Genomic DNA, 21,070 nt, shown 5'->3' on the forward strand with positions numbered 1-21,070 from the left:
CTCCGCCTCAAGGGACGGGCTCCTCCCTTTAGAGCAGCGGGCGTTAATCATTCCCCCACCTTCTGCCCCAGGCGGGGACCGTGCCCTGCCCCTCTACACGTAATGCCTCGTTCTCGCTTTGTCTACTAGGGCCCCGGATATCCTTCCTTTCTTTTCGTAGTGGGAGTAATTGTGGTCCCACCCCTTACCGCACCAGGTTGAGGGCTGGGCTAAGTAATTAGGTGCAGGGTTGGAATGAACCTGCCCTCCTGAGCTCTGCATGCTGAGCTTCCCACCTACTGTTCTCAAAACTGAGTGGATATCTCCAATTGATCGATGGTCAATGGATCAATCATATACGAACAGGCAGTTTTCAGAAGAAGAAATGGAAGCCATGGATAAGGCATGAAAAAAATGCTCTAAACCTCCAATGCAAATTAAAACAATTTGGAGGTAGCACATCACACCTATGAGAGTGGCTAATGTGACAGAAAAGGAGAATGACAGATTCTGGAGAGGAGGAGGGAATTGGGACTGATCCAACCATTCTGGAGAACAATTTGGGACTCTGCCCAAAGGGCTATAAACTGAGCATACCCTTTGACCCAACAATCCCACTACTTCTGTATCCCAAAGAGAACAAGGGAAAAGGACTCAAAAGTACAAAAATATTCACAGCAGCTTTTTTTGTGGAGGCAAAGAATTGGAAACTGAGGGTATGTTTATCAATTGGGGAATGGCTAATGTGATTGTGAAGCAATTAAGGAATGATGAAAAGGATGGCTTCAGAAAAGCATGAGAAGAGAATGTGAGCAGATGCAAAGTAAAGTGAGTAGTACCAGGGGAACATTGTATAAAGTAACAACAATATTGTAACCATGATCAATTTTGAAAGGCTTTGCTGCTCTCCTCAGTGCAATGACCCAGGGCAATTCCAAAGGACCCTAGATGAAAAATGCTTTCCACCTCTAGAGAGAAAACTGATGGATACTGAGTATAGATTGAAGCATGTTTTTTTTTTCCTTTATTTTTCTTGCTTCCCCTCTTTCCCACAAAGTGCTTAATGTGGAAATGTTTTGCCTGTCTTTATGTATACTGTGTTTATATTTCCTACTTTCTTGATGGGTGGAGGAGAAGGGGAGAGAGTTTGGAACTAAAAAAAATTTTTTTTAATAAGATGGATAGTTTACATGTAAAAAATGCATGACCTCCAAAAGGCCAAAAAAAAAAAAAAAGACAACAACAACAACAAATACCAAGTCCTCTGATTGCTATGGTTTCAGATCAGCTGAAAGAAAATGCTAACTAAAACAGTTCTGAGGAACCCTTTGAACGTCTATTAAAATGGCAAATACAAAATTTAAAAATCCTCCGTTGGGGGGAGAATTTGCTTTGTGGAAACAGATACCAATATACATTGCTGCAAATTGATTAAATTCAATTCAACAAAACTTTTCAACCATCTCAACCAAAAACAATTAATATAGTCAATAAATCAATTCAGCGGAGTCTTGCTTACCAGATTAATCTGTAAAAAAAAAAACTACATTCTTATTTATGAGAAATAAAGATTTAAAAAAAGTTTTAAAAAAAGGAAACCCTATTTATAGTAGCAAGGAAACCTAAATTAGCTATCAAAATAAGAGAAGACCTAAATAACTGATGGGTTAGGGGCAGCTAGGTGGCACAGTGAATAGAGCACCTGCCCTGGAATCAGGAGGACCTGAGTTCAAATCAAGCCTCAGACACTTAACCCTTACTAGCCATGTAACCTTGGGCAAGTAACTTAACCCCAATTGCCCTGCCTTCCCCCCTCCAAAAAAAAAAAGAACAAAAAAAATAACTGATGGGTCAGTGTTCATAATTTGGTGGGATTGATAGAATAAAAATTATATTCCCCAAAGAAATTTATATATTTTCTGCACTCACAATCAAAATACTAGGAGGCTAGCTTCTTCACCTAGATAATTATTATGAAATTTATGTGGACAAACTAGAGGGCAAGAATATTAAGGTTATACTGAAGAGAAAAGTTGATTCTTTCATGGTGGTGTTTAAGTCCCCACAGCCTAGCACAGTGTTACTTAGGCAATTCTTAATTGTTGAATTTCCTAGTATCATAGATTTAGAACTGGAAGGAACCTCAGAGATTATCTAGCCCAATCCTCTAATTACATAGGGAAACTTGAGGCCGAGAATGGTTAAGTGACTTACCTAAGGTTACATAGTCAGTGGCAGAGTTGGGATTTAAAACCAAGTCAGTGTGGCTAGGTGATCCAATGAGTAAAAGCGCTGGCCCCGGAGTCGGGAGGACCTGAGTTCGGTTCCAGCCTCAGACACTTAACACAAAAAAGCTAGTTGTGTAACCTTGGGCCAGTTACTTAACCCCAATTTCCCTCCAAAAGGCCAAAAAAAAAAAAAAGACAACAGCAACAACAAATACCAAGTCCTCTGATTGCTATGGTTCCAGACAGTTGAATCAATTCAGGGATCTCGCCAACACAGACTGAGGAAATTTTATGAAAACTTTGACAGACTGTGCCTTTCTAGTTTTTTAATTATTTTGTCCCTAGTCTCACTTTGTATCTTGGGAATTGTTTATACAACTCAAGTGTTTCAGTAGGGAACAACCTTAAAAATGAAATTCTGAAGACAAAAAAAATTCAGAAGAAAAAAAACCAATTTGAATGAGAAGAAAAATGGAAAGTCAGCAGTCAAAATAAGGACTAATGTGGAAAACCAACTCACATTTGAAAAACACTTATAAGATAAGCAAGCAGCAAAAACAATTAAACACACTCATGCAGTAACATAAATTACTAAGGGGTGAGTAATCTAAGAAAAATTGCTGGGAAATTGCTAGAAAGCACTTTGGCAGAAATTTGGTTTGGTTTAAAATCTTACACCATATACTACAATAAACCCAAAGTAGATATTCAACCTGAATACAAAATGTCATATTGCTTAAAAAGTAGAAAAGATCAATGACCTTTTACTACTCTGGCTAGAGGCAGAATTTTTAATGAAATGGATGGAGGAAATCATAAAGAAAAAATAGGCAAGTTAGACTACATAAAATTTAAAAGCTTGTGTAAATTAAGTCACTAGGATATAATTAGAAGAGAAATGGTAAGAGTAGGAAAAAATCCCATTGAATGTCCATAAAAGTTTAATATCTAAGATAAAGAAGTAATTGTCACAAATATATGACATCAATGAGCATAAATACCATTCCCCAATAAATCACTGATCAAAGGATATGAACAGTTTTCAAAAAAATTTGCAAACTATAAATGACCACATGCAAACATACTCCCTATCCCAAGTGTGAAAGGAATGCAAATTAAAACAATGATAAGACTCTACCTCAGACCATGTAAATTAAGTATGATGACAAAAGATGGGGAGTTAGTGTTGAAGAAGCCCACGGGAAAACAGGCACACTGACAAAGATGAAATGAGGGAGGTATTGTACTCCCAGACTTTACAAAGCAGTTACCACCAAAACTATATAGTACTGGTTGAATGATCAAGTTCAAAGAATAGTTATTAACAGATCACCAGTTTGGCAGGATATCTCCAGTGGAGTGTTTTATTCCAAAACAGAATGCTTATCCAATTTTCAAATGACACAAAGCTGTGAGGGAGAACTAACACACTACATGACAAAGTCAAGATCCCAAAAGATCTCAGTGCCTGGCACAAAGTAAGTACTTAGTAAATGCTTGTTGATTGATCAGTCTCAATAGGCTATGACATTGGGTAGAACTTAATGAAATGAAATTTAATACAAATCAATGTAAAATCTTATATCTGGGTTCAAAAAATCAACTTCCCAAGTACAAAATGAGGAAGGCATGGGGAGATGGCAGTTCATCTGTAAAAGATCCTTGTGTTGTAGTGCATTCCAAGCACAATATAAATCAACAGTGTGTTCTGGCTGCCAAGAAAGCAGATGCCATCTTAAGGCTATATTAATAGGTGTAATATAATGGAATAAAGAAGAGATGGCCCCACTGGATTCTGCCTTCATGGGACCATATCTGAACACTGTATTTTAGGAAATATATTAATAATCTGGAGTAAAAACCAGTTGAAGGAACAGAAGATGTTTAGCCTCAAAAAGAGAAGACTTGGGTAGGGAAAAGGAGGGCATGATAGCTGTCTTCAAGACTTGGAAGGGCTATATAACCTGCAAGAGGTATGAAACCTGTTCTCTTCAACCCCAAAGAGTAGACCTGGGAGCAGTAGGGAGAATTTGGGAAGAGACAAATTTACACTGCTATCATGAAAAATTTCCTGACAATTAGAAGTATCCAAAATTGGAATGGGCTCCCTTTGGGAGCAGTGAATTTTCCCTCACTGGAAATCTTCAAGAAACAGTTGACTAAAGATGACTTTGTAGAAGGATTCTTTTTCAGGTATAAGTCAGAGAAGACAGCTACTAAAATTCCTTTCAATTTTGACATTCTGCAATTCTGTGAAATAATGCTTTCCCTTTTATTCACTCCTTTCTGATTTTCAGATCTTCTTAATCCTGATTTCCTTCTTAATCCATCTTTAAATTCCATCTATTCCACAGTCTAGATATTTCCCTTAGTTCTCTGTCAATCTCCAGTGGAGCAAAGCTTCTTAGCCATGATTTGCTTCCTTGGTAGCCTTTTAAAATTTTTTTTAATTTTTAACTTATGGAATGAAAGAAGCATTTTCATATCATAGTACAAGAAAAAATATGATTGTATAGGAAACTGCAAATCTATTATGCACTTGCTATTCCTTTCAAATATACAATAAAGTTACATGGAAATTTCTTTTTTTTCTTCTTCCCCCCCCCCAGAGATGGCTACCATTAGACACAAATAGGCATATATATGTAAAATTATTCCATATGTACTTCTATCTATTAATTCTTTCTCTGGATACAGATGGCATCTTTCTTCATATGTCCTTGATAGTTAATTTGGGTATTTACAATACAGAAAATAGCTTATTGGACTTGTAGAAGGGAGGCTAAGTGATTGATCCAATCTGTATTATTATTGTTGTTACTATTATTGTTATCATTATTTATCATCTATTATAACCATAAATGCTAACTCTGTCTTGGGAAATACCTATTCTGAGTAGGAGAAACTTTTGTATTAAGTGTAGTTTATTATAATCCTTTTTGCTTGCACATTGACTTACTAGTTTTCTTTGAAGCATAGCTGTGAGAACTATGAGAAGCAAAGCATGAACTTTGAAGCATATTTATGAGGCTTTGTAGCCTCATAAATTTGCTTGTCAGAAGTGCAATAGGTTTTTTTGGTGCTTTTTCTTTTAACTTTTGCAAAAGATTCTTACCCCTTCCCTCGAAGACACAGTAGTTCCTGTCAAGTTTGTTTTCAGATTATTAGTGCAGGCTGAGCAGACTGTTCATTCTGAACTAACCACTACCTCCTTATGTGACTAACCATAAGCCATCCTTAGGTTAATTTTAGGGGCCAGTCTCTAGACAGCAGGGCTATTGAGGGTCAGGAACCAGTTACAAGTACAAAAGGACTGTTCAAGAACTAGTTTATGTGCTCTGGCCAATTAGCACACAGAAAAGGCTTTTTATGAGTTCTTTGAGGCTCAAAGGCATGTGCCACCTGGAAAATTAGGACTTGTAAATCTTCAGGAACACTTGAAAAGCAAAGGGCCTCACTACTAATGATTGACATCAAAGGCAGAACTTCCCCACTCTATGAACAGGAGCAATTCTGCCTTGACCCATGTTGCTGCTTAAGACATTATGTTACCCTCATGTGGATATAGGCAAGTCCTTGGAATGGCATGGAGAAAGCTGGCACAAGAATAGAAGAAATCTTATAGTCCTTGAAGTGTGTGTCCTTCATCAGGAAATACCCTAGGGAGTCGAGAGCAGCATGCACAATGAATTGGATTGAACTGTTATTTCACTAGTCATAGTGTTAGAGTTACATGTTATTGTGCTCAGGCCTCAGCATTACATGGTTGCTTGTATCAAGAGAATATGGCTTTCAACTCTGTGAGATCAGTACCTACAGAAAACAGGAATGAAGGCTGCCTAGTAGACTGTAAGCTTGTTGGCAAGGGCCATTTTCTTTTTCTTTTGTTTCCTCAGGACTTGGTATAGAACAGGGGTGAGGAACCTGCGTCCTCAAGGACACATCTGGCCCTCTAGGTCCTCAAGTGCAGCCCTTTGACTGAATCCTTGAGGCCTCAGGTTCCCCACCCCTGGTATAGAACTTTCACAGGGGATAGGAACTGGGTCTGTGAGTTCATTGATATAAAGAACTCCCAGGTAAGGAAACTCTTTCTACCAATACATTTTGACAATTTCTCTGTAGCCTTAGAAAATTGCCTAAAGTACTGAGAGGCTAGTGACTTACCCAGGGTCATAAAGCCAAGATGTGTTCAAAGTGGGACTTGACCCACATCTTCCTGGCTTCAAGACTAGTTCTCTAACCTCTATGCTATGACTCCCTCTACATTATCTTGCTCATAATAGATGTTTATTAAATGTTCATGAATTGTTTGAAAAAAGTTTGAGCTTTTCAGATACATCAGGGGGCTTCATGTATTCCATCATTCTCTTTGGCTATTTCAAGTTAGAAAAAGGCCAAACAGTAGTTAATCTAGTTCTGGCTACAGACAGAACTACATCTGTTATCCATAGCAGATAATTTTCTATCTTTTGATTAAAGATGTGGAGGAAGTAAGATTGTATGGATTTCTTGGGTCAATAATCCCCTGATTGTCATTTGATATTCTTTGAGCATCTATTATTTCCTAAGTATAGACCTTCCCTTATATAAACAAGGAAGCAATTTCTCTATGCCTTCTCATGCTATACATGCCTTTTACCTATAAATCCTTCACAAAGGATCTCTCCAGTGTAGTAGAGGCCTTCCTCATGTTCTTTTGGGATCTCTGGAGTACCAACATACCATTTGGATTTGCCATCTGTTATCTCTCATTTTTGCCAGCTTACCAATTTTTCCAGTTGTACTCATCCCTCACACAAATTGTTATGGGTAATACAGCATGGATTCAAATTTGCATTATTCAAAGTTATAATTGTACAAAATATGGTAATTGATTCCAGCCCTATGAAAATATGCAGGATAAATTTGAATAATATGACCACTACACCAGATTCTGTTTTTGCACTGATTGAGACCTGGCTATATGCTACATATAGCTTGACTGTGTCTATCATGCATCCTTCTGTTGACTTTTAGTTTATTTATAATTTAGATTTTTCTTTTGAGATTGTGGGGGATCTGTGATTCACAGCTAAGTATCATCACTAAAAAGAATACTGTTGTTAAAAAAAGGTGGTTTTTTTCAGTAGGCAGCAGGTTGGAATTATTGACAGTACTTCAGTTTCCCAAATGTAATCCATGTCAATTTCCTTCTCCTTGATTCCAAGCCCAGCTTATTATCCACCTGCAGTGCTTATCCAAGGTACACATATTGACAGGCAAGTCTGATAGTCTGCTTCTCCAGCTGTATGTCATAATCTGAGAAACATGCATTTTTCATCTAATTTGTTTTTTCAGGGTAGATGGGTAGATCTCTTTTATATTATTATGAATTTCATTGAGAAGGATTTGTAGTATTCTAGGGCTTGATGGAATTAGTACAATGTAGTCTATGAATAGCAGTATTTAGAGAATTCCATCATTAATAGGAAATATTTCTTTCATCTGGATACTAATGCAGTCCTTAAAGGCTTAAAATTCTATGTTGAATTCAGACATTTCTTATGTCATATGTCTTATGTCATATCAGTACTTTTTGATGATTACCTTTCTTGTTCAATGTGACATCATGTTAAGTTATGAACCACCTGGTATTCATCTAGACAGTTGGAAAATCTGAGAAATGATAGAGAAAATTTGGCCACCCCATGTCATCCAGGTAAACAATGGAGCAATGGAAGCTCCATTGGTTATATAGTGTCTCTCTGGCCTTTCCCCAGCTCCTGTGGAATAGAAGCACCTCAAGGACCAGCCCGGTTTTTGTTTTCTCTTTGTCACTCACTTTATCTGATTGTCTAGCACAGTGCCTTGCACATTGAGGCATGAAATAAGTACTTGTTGAATTTAATCGAATAATAAAATTGAGTTGTGTCAAAGCATTTTGCAAGAGCCTGTTTGTCCTGCCTTATTCACTTCTGAAATCAAAATCTCCCAGGTAAAAAAGAGTGGAGGAGGGACTTAGGGGGCTTTTTCAAGGACTTCTCTATGACAGTCAAGAATATCTTTCCCTGGGGAGGCTAGGTGGTGCAGTGAATAGTGCACCAGCCCTGGAGTCAGGAGGATTTGAGTTCAAATCTGGCCTCAGATGCTTAACACTTACTAGCTGTGTGACCTTGGGCAAGTCACTTAACCCCAATTGCCCTGCCCCCCCCTCCAAAAAAAAAGAATATCTTTCCCATTTCTCAGATTTTTTCTCCAAGCTCATTCCCAGTAGATGTCATACCTAAGATCCTGTGAGAACTTGCTCTTTCATATACTGAGATGATTTTATTATGACCTCTAAGATACAATAAGTTCTCTTTCTATAGATGCATGTGTTTGTGTGCATATGTATGGCAATAACAGGTTAGGTAACTTGCCTATGGTAACACAGCCAGTGTGTCTCACAGAAAGGACTTGAAACCCAGTGTTGTTTTCAAGTCCTGCCTCTGAGACATACATGTGGAAGATCAGTATGACCACAGACAAATCTCTTAACCACTTAATGCACCAACAGCTCTCTAAAATCATGTTATAAATGAGTTGATACATTAGTAAATTTTCCACAGTGGGAGTCCCCAGTGCTCTGACTTCCTCAAACCACTGATAACAAAGATCTCAGAATAAAATTATCCATCAGCATTTTGGAATATGAGCAAGGCACTCTGCTATACACAACAGTCCTTGTGTATAAATAAAAAACAACAGTTCTTGCCTTCAAGGAGCTTAAAATCAAATTATGTATTTATAAATGAGTAGTGTCATGGTATAATTGGAAAAATGCTAGATCTTGAGTTAGAAGAGACCTGAATAAATGTCTTCATCTGAAAATGGATATAGTACTTACCTTAAAAAAATTTTTACAAAGGTCAAATGAAATAATGTATAGCAAATGCTTTTTAAATCTAAAGTATTATATAACATGAATTATGTATATATGTATATATACATGCATATGTGTGTATGAGCACACACATATACATACTACACAATATATATATATGAATATGGATTGGACTGTGATTTCATTGACATAGGAAAATTCCAGATGAGATAGTTCCCTCCATGAATGCGGCCAGCATTTTCTCTGCAATTTCTATTCTAAGAGAGTTGCGTAAAGCACTAACAGATTAAGTGACTTGCCCAGGGCCACCCAACCAATGTATGTCAGGGATGGGATTTGAACTCAAAAACCATCCCTATGGCAGGCTGCCTCCTCTCATGCATGTATCTCTCTGTGTATGTATGTATGTACATATGTGTATATGTAGATATTTGTATATATATATGTATACACACATTATCATTCTCACACCCAAATCTCCTAAGTTCATAATAGTTGTAAAGTTAATATAACATGAAAATGTATTTTAAAAGAAAATCTCTAAGCTATCCTGGGAAATATCAACACAAAGCATTTTATGCTGCTCATTTATTCATGAGTAAGGCCCTGGCAGCATCTACTTTCATTGTCCCAGTTACTAAACTTTCAGTTCTAGAGTTCACAGAAAAAAAAAAAAGAGCATATCATGTTTCTTGTCCTTGGATTCCACTGCTTCAGTTCACTCCAATTTGACAACTTCTTCTCTCCAGTTTTGGAGTAACCAAGCTTAGCCCAGGGCAGCCTCCTTCCTTCATTTTTTCCTTTCTCTGTTTCTCGGAATTGTTTTCCTTTTCTCCCCTAAGTTCTTTTGAGCAGCTTAGAGAAGTGAGTTTGACACAAAAACACAAGGTACACTTTAGTCCTTTGTTCCCCCAACTCTATGTTCTACCTTCTCTTTGCATGAAGACGAAGAACCAGTGTGAAATATGTAGTTATTCAGTGTGAAATTGGGGCAAGAGCACTGGGCTTGGAATCAAAAAAGACCTGAGGTCAAAATCTCAACTCTGACATTTAATAACTCTCTGATTTTGGCTTCCCTCAGCTTCAGTTTCCTGAAGGTCTTGGAAATGGGAATAACAAACCTATGATTTGTATTGCAGAAAGTACTTCATATTTTATTCAAATACTCAAGTAGACCTATGAGCTAATCAGTTTGAGAGCTCCCTTCAAGAATGCTGATTATAACTCTGCAGGTAAACCTTACTTGCCCATCCTGTGCAACCCTTATCCATGCCCTCCCAGGTAGTCATCAAAAGAGGACTGACTATGTGACTATACTTCTCTTTCTTCTGACATTGTGAGGGTACCAGTGGAACACTGTGGATATTCATATGCAAACCTTTGCTCTTACCAAATAACTAGCCCGTCTTTTGTTCTTTCTTTTCCTATATGTAATTCTTTGGTGATATTCTTTACTTCTGTTGGACTGTTTACTTCATTGGACTTACTTGTTTGTTACATGTTACATCCTGCTTAATTATTTTTCACGAAGCATTCTGCTATTTTGTATGTCACTGCAGCCCATAGGTTGCTCTATCAAAAAATGGGTATAGTGTGACCTTCTACTAGTTTCTAAAGTATTAGTAACTGCTTTACTTAGGAAGGGTAGAGATAGTACCGAAGACATTTTATACCTGCCAAAATCACAGCAACTAAATTTGTGGGCTTGATTTAATAATAATTTCATCTTTCAAAACATAGAGAAACCAATAAGAGAAAGATTCTTGACCATGTTTTCACTTGGTTTTGGGTGTGGAAAGTATGGAAACTTTGGAGGGAAGTAATGTGATATTTGACTTACGATAGAAGAGAGGAAAGACATACATGGATTGGCATATATTCTAAATATTTGAAAAACAGAATTCAAAGAAATGATAAGTAGGATACTGCTGACCTAAAACGCTAAAGGGAAGTAAACTACGGAGGGAAGAATAGCTTTCACAAGTCAATTATGAATATATAAAAAGAAATAATTTCCATTAAAAAAAAACAGTGTATTATTTAAAGAGGTCAATATGGATGTGCAGGGAATTTGCCAAAAAATTTAGATTTCCGAAGGACATGTACAGACAATGGCAGAGGGAGCAGATATTGGATGATAAGTGAAAAAGCATGTCACAGTCCTCTAAGAATAGTGTCACAAATGCTAAAACTAGAATAAGCTGAGGTTAGCAAAGAAAGCTAAGGATAAAAAAAAAAGAATTCTTAAAACTACATTGGATAAGAGACAGATCAGAAAATAGAAAGAACTACTTGGGAGTCGATGAGATAATGCAACGGATGAAAGAATGAGCTTGGAGATGCTTCCATGAAGGATAATCTTTGAAGCAGAAGAAAGGGTGGAACAAAAATAGTTGGGACTATTATGGATAGAGAGTTGAGACCTAAGTAAGGAGCCAGTAAGAAAGGATCTTGAAATCACCAAACCCAGTTGTAATATATTCAAAGGTAATAAAAGAATGATATGATTAATAAACTACTGTCAGTGATTTTTGAAATAGTAGAGAGAAAGGAAGATGTGTCACAGGATTGGGAAAAGGCAAATGGTCAGATTTTCCAAAGAAATATGGAGTCTGCAAGGCTGTAGGCTAGTAAGCTTTTCTTCAATTCTTAGCAAAATTTCAGGACATTTTATTTAAAAGATTATTGGTAAACATCTAAAAAAGTGCCAACATTGCTACATCAAGAATTGATTCTGTTATATTATCTTCATTTCCTGTTTAGACAGTTACCAAAAAAGTAAATACTTTTTACATAGTTTGCCTAGATTTTAGCAAAACATTTAATGAAGTCTGTCATGCTATTCTTGTGGAAAAAGATAAAAAGATGTGGAATAGATAAGAAATAGTACTGTTAGATGAATTTGGAACTGGTTGAATGGGGCCGTACTCAGAGAATAGTCATTAATAGATGTTTAAAAAATTAATATTATACTCTGCCTTTGGAGCACGAGTCTGCTAGAAACAATATTGTTAGCATTATTTCAAATTCAAACATTTCTAGTATAGAGAGAAATGTCCAAACCGACATAAAATTCTTTCCCTCCTCTCTCCTTCAACTCCCACCTTCTTTTTTCAGAAATCTCTATGCCACAAGACAATTTGAGTTAACATTTATAGCAGTTTTGAACAAGGAAAAGGTCACAACATGCTAAAATAAAGCTTTGGATTAACATTCTACACTGTCACATTAAATAGTAATAACTTAATTACTACTCAATTCCTTCCTTGACCACTCCCCTCAAAAACTGAGTGGGTCATAGTATCGATAACTTCAGAGGATGGTGAAGGCAATACACTTTTATAAAAAACAAAATAAAAATTTTATTGTGGTCTTTTGTTTTTCACATCATCATCATTTCTCCAGTACTTTTCTCCCCCTGCCCCCAGCCATCCCATACAACAAATAGTATTTTTAAAAAGACAAAAATAAAGAACAAGTGGAAAAAGATCAACACAACTGATAAATGCATTGACAAAGTATGAAAACATTTTCTGAACAAAGAATTGCAATAATGATGGGGGGGGGGGGTTTCCTACCAATGTTGTAACATGTAGCTCCATGAAGGAATGGGTCGTGAACATCTTTTCATATCTGTTATTTCAAGTTGTGCTTGTTCTTTAAAATTTTTCAATATTTACTTTTGATTCCTTTTATATATGTGGCTCTATTTCCATTGTTGTAGTTATTGTGTATATTGTTTCTTGGTTCTGTTTGCTTCACTCTTTTTTTTTTTTTTTTTTTGCTTTTTGGAGTGGGGAGGGGAGGCAGGGCAATTGGGGTTAAGTGACTTGCCCAAGTTCACATGGCTAGTAAGTGTTATGTGTCTGAGGCTGGATTTGAACTCAGGTCCTCCTGACTCCAGGGCTGGTGCTCTATTCACTGCACCACCTAGATGCCCCTTTGCTACATTCTTTATCAGTTTGTGTAGATCTTTCCATACTATTCTGTATTTGTCACGTTTTTCATTTCTTAAAGCACAATAATATTCCATTACATTCAGGTACCACGATTTAGTTTTATTTTGATTAGTTTAGCCATTTTCCAACCAATGGGCATGTACTTTGTTTCCAATTCTTTGCTATCACAAAAATCGCTACTATAAATTTTTTTTATGTATATAGGGATTTTCTTCTTATCAATGACTTTCTTAGGGCTTAAGGGGAAGGGAATACTTATATAGCACCTCCTAGTTACTATGAACGGTGTTAATAAGCATTTTTTTTAATAAATATGACCTCATTTGATATGACATTATCCTGGGTATAATCTCAGTAACTAAATTTCTGGGTCAAACTAATGATCTTTTCATTGCCAAATCCAATGGCCTTTTTTCCTATTCTCATTCTTCTTTACCTCTTTCTGGTAAAGAATTATTTTACTTTGCCAGTGTGGATTACATTTTGTTGATCACATGCTTCTTCTTGATCCTTGATTCTCTTCTCTTCAGGTTCCTCTGACTTTACTTTCTTCTAGCTCTCCTACCTATTTAACAGGTTCTTCTCAGTCTCCTTTGCTGGATCTTCAGTCATAGGTATCCATCCCACAGGGATCTGTCCTGGGCTCTCCTTTCTTCTCCTTTACTACTTCATTCGATCTCAGTGGCACAGTGGCTAGCATACTAGACTTGGAGTGAGGCCAATCTGTGTTTGAATTTTTCCTTGACACTTACTAGCTGGGTGACCATAGGTAGGTCATCACATCATTTCTAAGTTTTAGTTCCCTCATCTATAAAATAGGGAAATATAATATCTACAACTCCTTCCTCATAGGGTTGTTATGGAGCTGAAGAGAGATAATGGCTACAAAATTCTTCTCAAACTTTAAAGGGACAAGGAAATGCCAGGATTAGAGGGAGTTCTTAACCAGGACTGGTTTAGACTAGAAGCACCCTCCAACTCTGAGACTGTGTGATTCCCTGCAGTAGAATGAAAAACTACAAGTGTTATTGACTGCTACTTTCACAACATCTCTTAAATGTGCCACCTTATTTCCTCTGATCCTACCATGACTCTAGTGCAGGGACTTATCACCTCCTGTATGGACAATTGCAGAAGCCTACTGGCAAGTTGGCCTATCTCAAGTCTCTTTCTAATTTGAATCCATCATCCATTTAGCCTCCAAAGTGATTTTCCTAAAGTGTAGGTCCAACCATGTCACCCCCTACTCATCAACCTCCAATGCATCCCAGTTACCTTTAGGATCAAATATAATATCTGTTTGGCTTTTAAAACCCACCACAGTGTCTCTTTCCTCCCTTTTCAGTCTTCTTATACGTTATTCCCCTCTTCTATTACTATGAACAACATTGGCCTGTTACCTGTTTGTTTAATGAAACACCGTCTTCCAATTGTGTGTTTTTACTTTTTACTGGCTGTCCCCCCATATTTGTCTCTACCTCCTATATTCTTTGGTTTCTTTCCTTCAAGACTCAACTCAAATCCCACTGTCCATAAGAGACTTCTGGTATTTCTCTTCCCCCTGTAATCATCTCTAATCTACTCTGTATATATCTTGCATATTTATAATTCTTTACATATTGTTTCCCCCATTAGACTGTGAACTTTTCAAGGGTGGAGTCTCCTTTTGTCTCTTTGCTTAGCACAGTGCCTGGCCCATAATAAGCCTTGATAAATGCTCGTAGCCTTGACATCTCTGAGGCATGTAACATGGAAATGCTGTTTTCTCCTTCCCAAATGTCACCATAAATTATTTAATATCCTGCTCAACTCTTATCACTATGAAACCTCTTATTCATGGTGAGTCTTTATTCAATTTGTAACAGGTCCATTAATTTGGGTATTAGCATAAGTTTTTATATAAATCTCAGATAGATAGCTTTAGGATCCAAACTCTTTTCTACACCATGGAGAGAACCCCTGAGGGACCTTTGCTTTTTATATCTGACTTTGGGTCACTATGTCAAATGAACAAATAAAAAAAATTGAAATGGTCTTAACACTCTATGATATTCAACTAGTGTTTGCCGGGCAGCTTGGAAATTATTTTGCTTTAATGAAAAATTCAGGATGAAGACCAAGCATCCTTTTCCACAGAAATGGTATAAAATTCAATAAAATATTAAAGGTATTGAACACAGAGTCACAAAAGTGACCCGGATTCCAGGCTCACCTTCTCCAACCACCCCAGTATTCAGTTTCACATCCTCAATTCCCTAGACATTATCTAGGCCTGTACCTTGTCCTAATTTCTTCAGGAGAGAATAACTTCACACTAAACCTCTTTAGAAATTAAGCTGTCTTCATCCAAAATAGATGATAAGTTCCTTGAGAGCAGGCATTATTTCATTTTTTTTTTCTTTGTCTCTTCACCACCTAGTACAGCAGTCATTTAATAAATACTTGTTAAATTAAATGTCATCCCCCCTGAGGTAGTTGTGAAAATATATAACTTTATCATGGGAAATGTGTTCCTTTATTCAGGCTTTATCACAAGGACCTAATGATAGTTAGAGTTTGTATTCTTTTTAGTGCAGATCATACTGTAAATCTGATTTTTCCTGCTCTTACTAGTGTTCTGCTAGTTTGAAACAGATCAATTTACCAATCATGGCACAAACAGAAACTTCATGACTAGTAGCAGTGGTATGTCTTCTATTGTCCTATATCCAGTACTTCTAGCAAACAGATATTTAAGAAACACATCTTATCTCCTTCCTATCCTTCAGGATTCAGGTCATAAGGCTCCTCTTCTGTGAAGTCTTTTCTGATCCCACAGTTGGAAATGATTTCCCTTAGATTTTGCCTAATACTTTGTACTTCTATATTTTGTATTACTTTTGGGATATATATATATATATATATATAATCACCCCATTCTAAGTTGTAAGTTCCATGAGGGGAAAAACTATGTTTTATTTCTGGCTTTTATATCTTCATCAATACTTACAACAGTATTCTACATATGGTGAGCATTTAATAAATGATTGTTGAAGTAATGTTTGAAATGCAGTCTTCAAAATTAAATCACAGTGACCTTCAAAGGGATTGCTAAGGATCTTTCCTCTCTAAAGATAAACTAGGCTGATATAATTGGGAAAAAATAGTGGACTTGGAGTCAGAAGATCTGAATTCAAGTGACCCTGGAGTCAGAGCTCCACCTTCTCATCTATAGAATGGGGATAATATTTGCACTACCTACTCTTAAGGGTTGTAAGGCAGAGATGTTGCAAAGTGCCATAGAAACATGTTGTTATTTTAATGGTATTCATTGTGATGGGATTTGATCTGATAAAAGGATTGTAGAAAGAGGTTTTGGAGATCAGTCTCAATAAAACTGATTATTAAAAATGCTCAAATATATTTTACCTATCCAAAATTTATTAATTTCTTCCTATAACAGAATTTTTATAACAATAAAGCTGTGTTTTCTTTAATGGATTACTTTTTGGGGCCAGATTACCACTAATGGTTGCATATGTCAAATTTGGTTAATGAATTAGCTCTCAGTATTTTTAGATTGACTTTCACTTGAAGAATTTAAAATGCTAACAGAATTAATGTTCTCTGGTCATTTTTTTGTTGAAACAGTAATTATAGACCACAGATGGCTTTAAAGAAGTGCAATAAAATACAGACTTACATTATTTAGGTACTTAATGGTGGCTATGACTTTTATAAGAAATAGCCAAATAGTCCTGTGCTGCTTTTTTTTCCCCAAATCAGAATAATAAGAGTACTTTTGAGTGATCCTGATTTTTTACTTTTTTTCTTTTTTTATTGAGTACCAAGAGATTTCTGAGTTCCAATGTTTTTTGTTAATTTAACTTTAGTTCTATGTGCACCTGTGCATTCCTTGTTGAAATGCTAGTAATTTGGCCCTAGTTTGAGTGAATATAATTGAGCTCCCTTCATCTCTTAAAATAGTGCACTAGGGGGACTACTTTCCCTTTCTGTAACAGTAGAATATCCCTGTCATAAAGCTGAGTTAAGCCAAACAGTTAGACTTTTATTTCAGCTGTTACAGTGTTCCATGTGCAAAGCAGAGGGCAGTGTCTCCATAAGCACTCTCCCTGGGAAAAGGAGATCAGTTCTGTAAATCACTTCAAAGGGTTTATCTTTTTAAAAATTATTAGCTTTGTATAATTGCTTATGCTCAAATAATGGGGAAGAACAATTCATTTCATAAGAATTGTTCATTCTCAATTTTCTGGCTCTTACATGGTTTTAATTTTCTCTTTCCTCTTTAATTGCAATTTCTCAGTAGGATTCCCTCTAGAACTCAGAATTTCCTGTGTGCTCCATGGATCCTGAGTGGCAAGTTGGGGTGGGGGGTAGTCTGTGATATTTGAGGAGGATGAGATGCTTTGATTGAATCACATGAAATTAAAATCAATTCAAGAATATTTATGGAGAACCTACTAGTTTTCAGGCACAGGGCTAGGCATTGTAAAGGATTATCTTGTATATTTTTATACGTGTATATATTTTCTCCTTTGATAGATTATCAGTATGGGTCATTTCATTTTTTTCTTTGTTTAGCGACTAGCACTTAGCAGATGCCTAATAAATGTTTGTTTGTTTGTTTGTTTAACATGGGCCTGCCTTACCCTGGAGGAAATGACAAATGAGCTATAATCATGAGACTGTAGTTTTAGAGCCAGAAGAGAGCTCAGAAGCCATTGAGTCTAGCCTTCTTCATTTTACAAATGAGGAAGCTAAGGTTCAGGGAGATCAAGTGACTTGCCCGAGGTCACACAAGAAGTAAATATCAGAAGAAGGATTTGAAATCCTGCCTTCTGATTCTAGAACCATACTGTACTGATGATAGAGCAGAGATGTGAGATTCAGGTTTTTTGATTTGTTTGTTTTTTACCTATATTGTACCTTAAAAATTTCAGTTTTACAAAATTTTCAGCTCTAAATTCTCTCCCTACCATCTGCCCCTCCCAACATTGAGAAAGCAAGAAAACGAAACCCCTTACAAACATGGATAGTCAAACAAAATGAATTCCTGAATGAGCCATGTCCCTTCCCACCCCTATGTAGCCCCACCATCATTAATTTGCACTCAGAATTCATCACCCCACACTATTGTGCCCCCTGGTCCTGGGTTCTGATCTTCAAGATACTTGGCCAAGAAAGCTAGAGTCTATGCTCAATTCAAAGAAAAGTAGTTGTGGGACACAGAAGGAACAAATACCCTGGAGAGGAAAATAATTTGGAGAATAATGGCATTTGAAAGCTAATAATTTCTAGAGGGTCCAAATTAGTGAGAAGGGTAACGTATTTCTACAAATGCTGTATACTTAAGGATTTTCTTCCTGAAATTAACATAAATTACTTCTACACTTAATTTCTCAGAGTTATCTAGCACTGTATATGTACCTTCACACCCACCTCCATTTTTTCTAAATGCTGTGTATTAAATGCATGAACTCTTAGATTTAGTGTTTACTGTAATGAAAGGAAGGTACTCTGTAGAAAAACACATCGTTAGGCTAAGAGTCTCTAAAATAATAATTTTCTACATTACTAGTTGTTCACATGCTAAGGATGACAAATTTTTTAAAAATAAATTTTTATTGATGTTGTATCTTTCCCTCCCCCTTCCAGAGAATTATCCCAAATAACAAATAGTATTTTTTGAAGAAGCAAAAGAATCGATACTACTGATCAAGACATTAAAAAAAGTCTGAAAACCTGTGTAATGTGTACCACCTGTGGACCTCTCATTTCCACAGAGGGATAGTAGGACTTATCCTTTTATATCTCTTCTTTAAATTCATGCTTGCTCTTTATAATTTTGTTACATTCACTTTTGATTTTTGTTTATGCCATTGTTCTTTCCATTTACATTGTAGTTTCATGTATATTGTTTTCTTTGTTCTGCATACTTCATTCTGCATCAGTTCATGTAGAACTTTCTAGGCTTCACTGTATTCATCATATACATAATTTGTTACAGCACAGTAATAATTCATTACACTCTAGTAATTTGTTAACCATTCCTTTACCCATTTCCCTATTAATGGGCATCTATTTTGTTTCTAATTCTTTACTATCACAAAAAGTACTACCATAAATATTTTGGCACAGAAGGGAACTTTCTTCTTATCAGTGGCTTCCTTGGCATTTAAACTCAATAATAGTTACTGGTTCAAAGAGTATGGATATTTTAGTCACTTTATTATTTGCCTCTATATCTTGTTTGTTTATAAATGCATCTGCTGCCCATGGCTGTAAGAGGTATATGATCTGCTTTTCTTTTAATTTTTTATAGTATGATCTTAATATTAAGGTTGCATGTCCATTTAGAATGTACTGATTATTATTTAGAATGTAATTTCAAATTACTTTCCAAAATGGTTATGCCATTTTATAGCTTCACCAATAATATATTAGTGTGCTTATCATTCCACAAACACTTCAACATCGATCAATGCCATTTTTTGCCAATTTTCAGGGTGTGAGGTAAAACCTATGGTTATTTTAATTTTCATTTCTCTTATTATTAGTGAGTTGGATCTTTCTTTCATGTGGTTGTGAATACTTCATAATTCTTCTTTTAAGAACTGTTCATATTCTTTGACCACTTAACTATTAGGAGATGGCTATTAATTATATATATTTATATGTACACACATACATATATATCTTCATATATATTTATTTTTGTTAAATGTTTGTGTATCTTATATACCAAACCTTTGCTGGGAAAATTTAATATAAAGATTTTTTTCTCATTTGATCACTTTCCTTTTTATCTTAGGTACATTAATTTTGTTCAAGAACGAGCATTTCAGTTTCATTCAGGTAAAATGATACATTTTATCTTTTGTAATTGCCTCTATCTCGTTTGGTTAAAAATCTATCTGCTACCCATAGCTGTGAGAGGTATATGATCAGCTTTTCTTTTAATTTTTTTATAGTATGATCTTTAATATTAAGATTGCATGTCCATTTATAATGTATTGTGGAATATGGTGTAAGGTTCAAGTCTATTTTCTGCCAGATTGCTTTCCAGTTTTCCCAGCAGTTTTTCTTAAAGTTTTTTCCCCCTGATATAACAGATTTTAATATATAAAAAGCTATGGTCAGCACCTTGACAGGAACTTAGAATCTAATTTTTTTCCATGTAAGAGGAAAGTCTTTTGTACTCTGTACTGTGAGTTCAATTCTACTTTTACTCCTTTTGGAGAGGTAGGGCTTACTCAAAGAGGAAAATACTCAGAGTTTGGGATGTATAGGTAAAAGTCGTGGGAACAGTGAATACCTAGTTGCCCCCAACAGCATTCTTTCTTCCTTTTTTTTTTTTTAAACCATATCCCAAATCCATTTTATCCTGTTCTTGAGCTACTATTGTGCATTAGCACCAATCAAAGCATCTCCAAGCTTTTTCATTCCACTTTATATTTGTCAGTCCTTGGAGAACGGTAAATGTAACAAAGTATTTAAAAATGGCATGTTTTCTGACCTTGTAGTTTGCTATAATAATAACCTTGTCAAAAGAATTTCAAAAAACTGAGAGTAGACTGTTCATTATTTTTTTCATCAAATGATAAAAAAGGGATCTTTCAAAATCTTTTTTTCTTACAAAATAGAATTATTTTAAAAAAAACTTTCTTTTTCTTTCTGGGAAGCTATGAATGGTCAAATATAGAACAAAGTTTGAAAAGGAATCAAGTTAATTGGTTTAGATAGAACTAGGCACAAAGATTATATGAGGTAGCTCTGAATGTAATGTATGCATTTGGCATATAAATAATAGATAATATTGTCTTTTTTTTTTTCTAGGAGGAAAGTGAGTAAGGAGGAAGTATCAGCCTGTATCAGCGACCTGAAATTACTGTTGAAAGTAGTTTAGATATATGGATCTGGTTGAGGGGACACTAATCATTTCAGTGGTGCTGATATTACCATATTGGAGTTGAGAAAAATACTACTGTGGTGGTGATGATATTTAAGGACTCCAGTATTGCTTGTTTGTGTGCTTTGGGGGG

The 21,070-nt window shown here is 35.9% G+C and overlaps 1 protein-coding gene and 1 long non-coding RNA gene across 5 annotated transcripts in view; both read left to right on the top strand.

Annotated features, from left to right (window-relative positions):
• Positions 1-21,070, top strand: part of RWDD3 (RWD domain containing 3) — an 835,110-nt gene that overhangs the window by 192,878 nt on the left and 621,162 nt on the right. The gene's annotated exons all lie outside the window — the stretch shown is intronic.
• Positions 177-21,064, top strand: LOC138142329 (uncharacterized). The gene is made up of 3 exons (XR_011163411.1): positions 177-807; positions 19,840-19,883; positions 20,865-21,064. It is a non-coding gene; the product is annotated as an uncharacterized lncRNA (long non-coding RNA).

This window comes from Petaurus breviceps, unplaced genomic scaffold, assembly GCF_028583685.1.
Source record: "Petaurus breviceps papuanus isolate PSGF00001 unplaced genomic scaffold, PetGlider_PUasm1.0 90564, whole genome shotgun sequence".
Classification (NCBI taxonomy): Eukaryota; Metazoa; Chordata; class Mammalia; order Diprotodontia; family Petauridae; genus Petaurus; species Petaurus breviceps.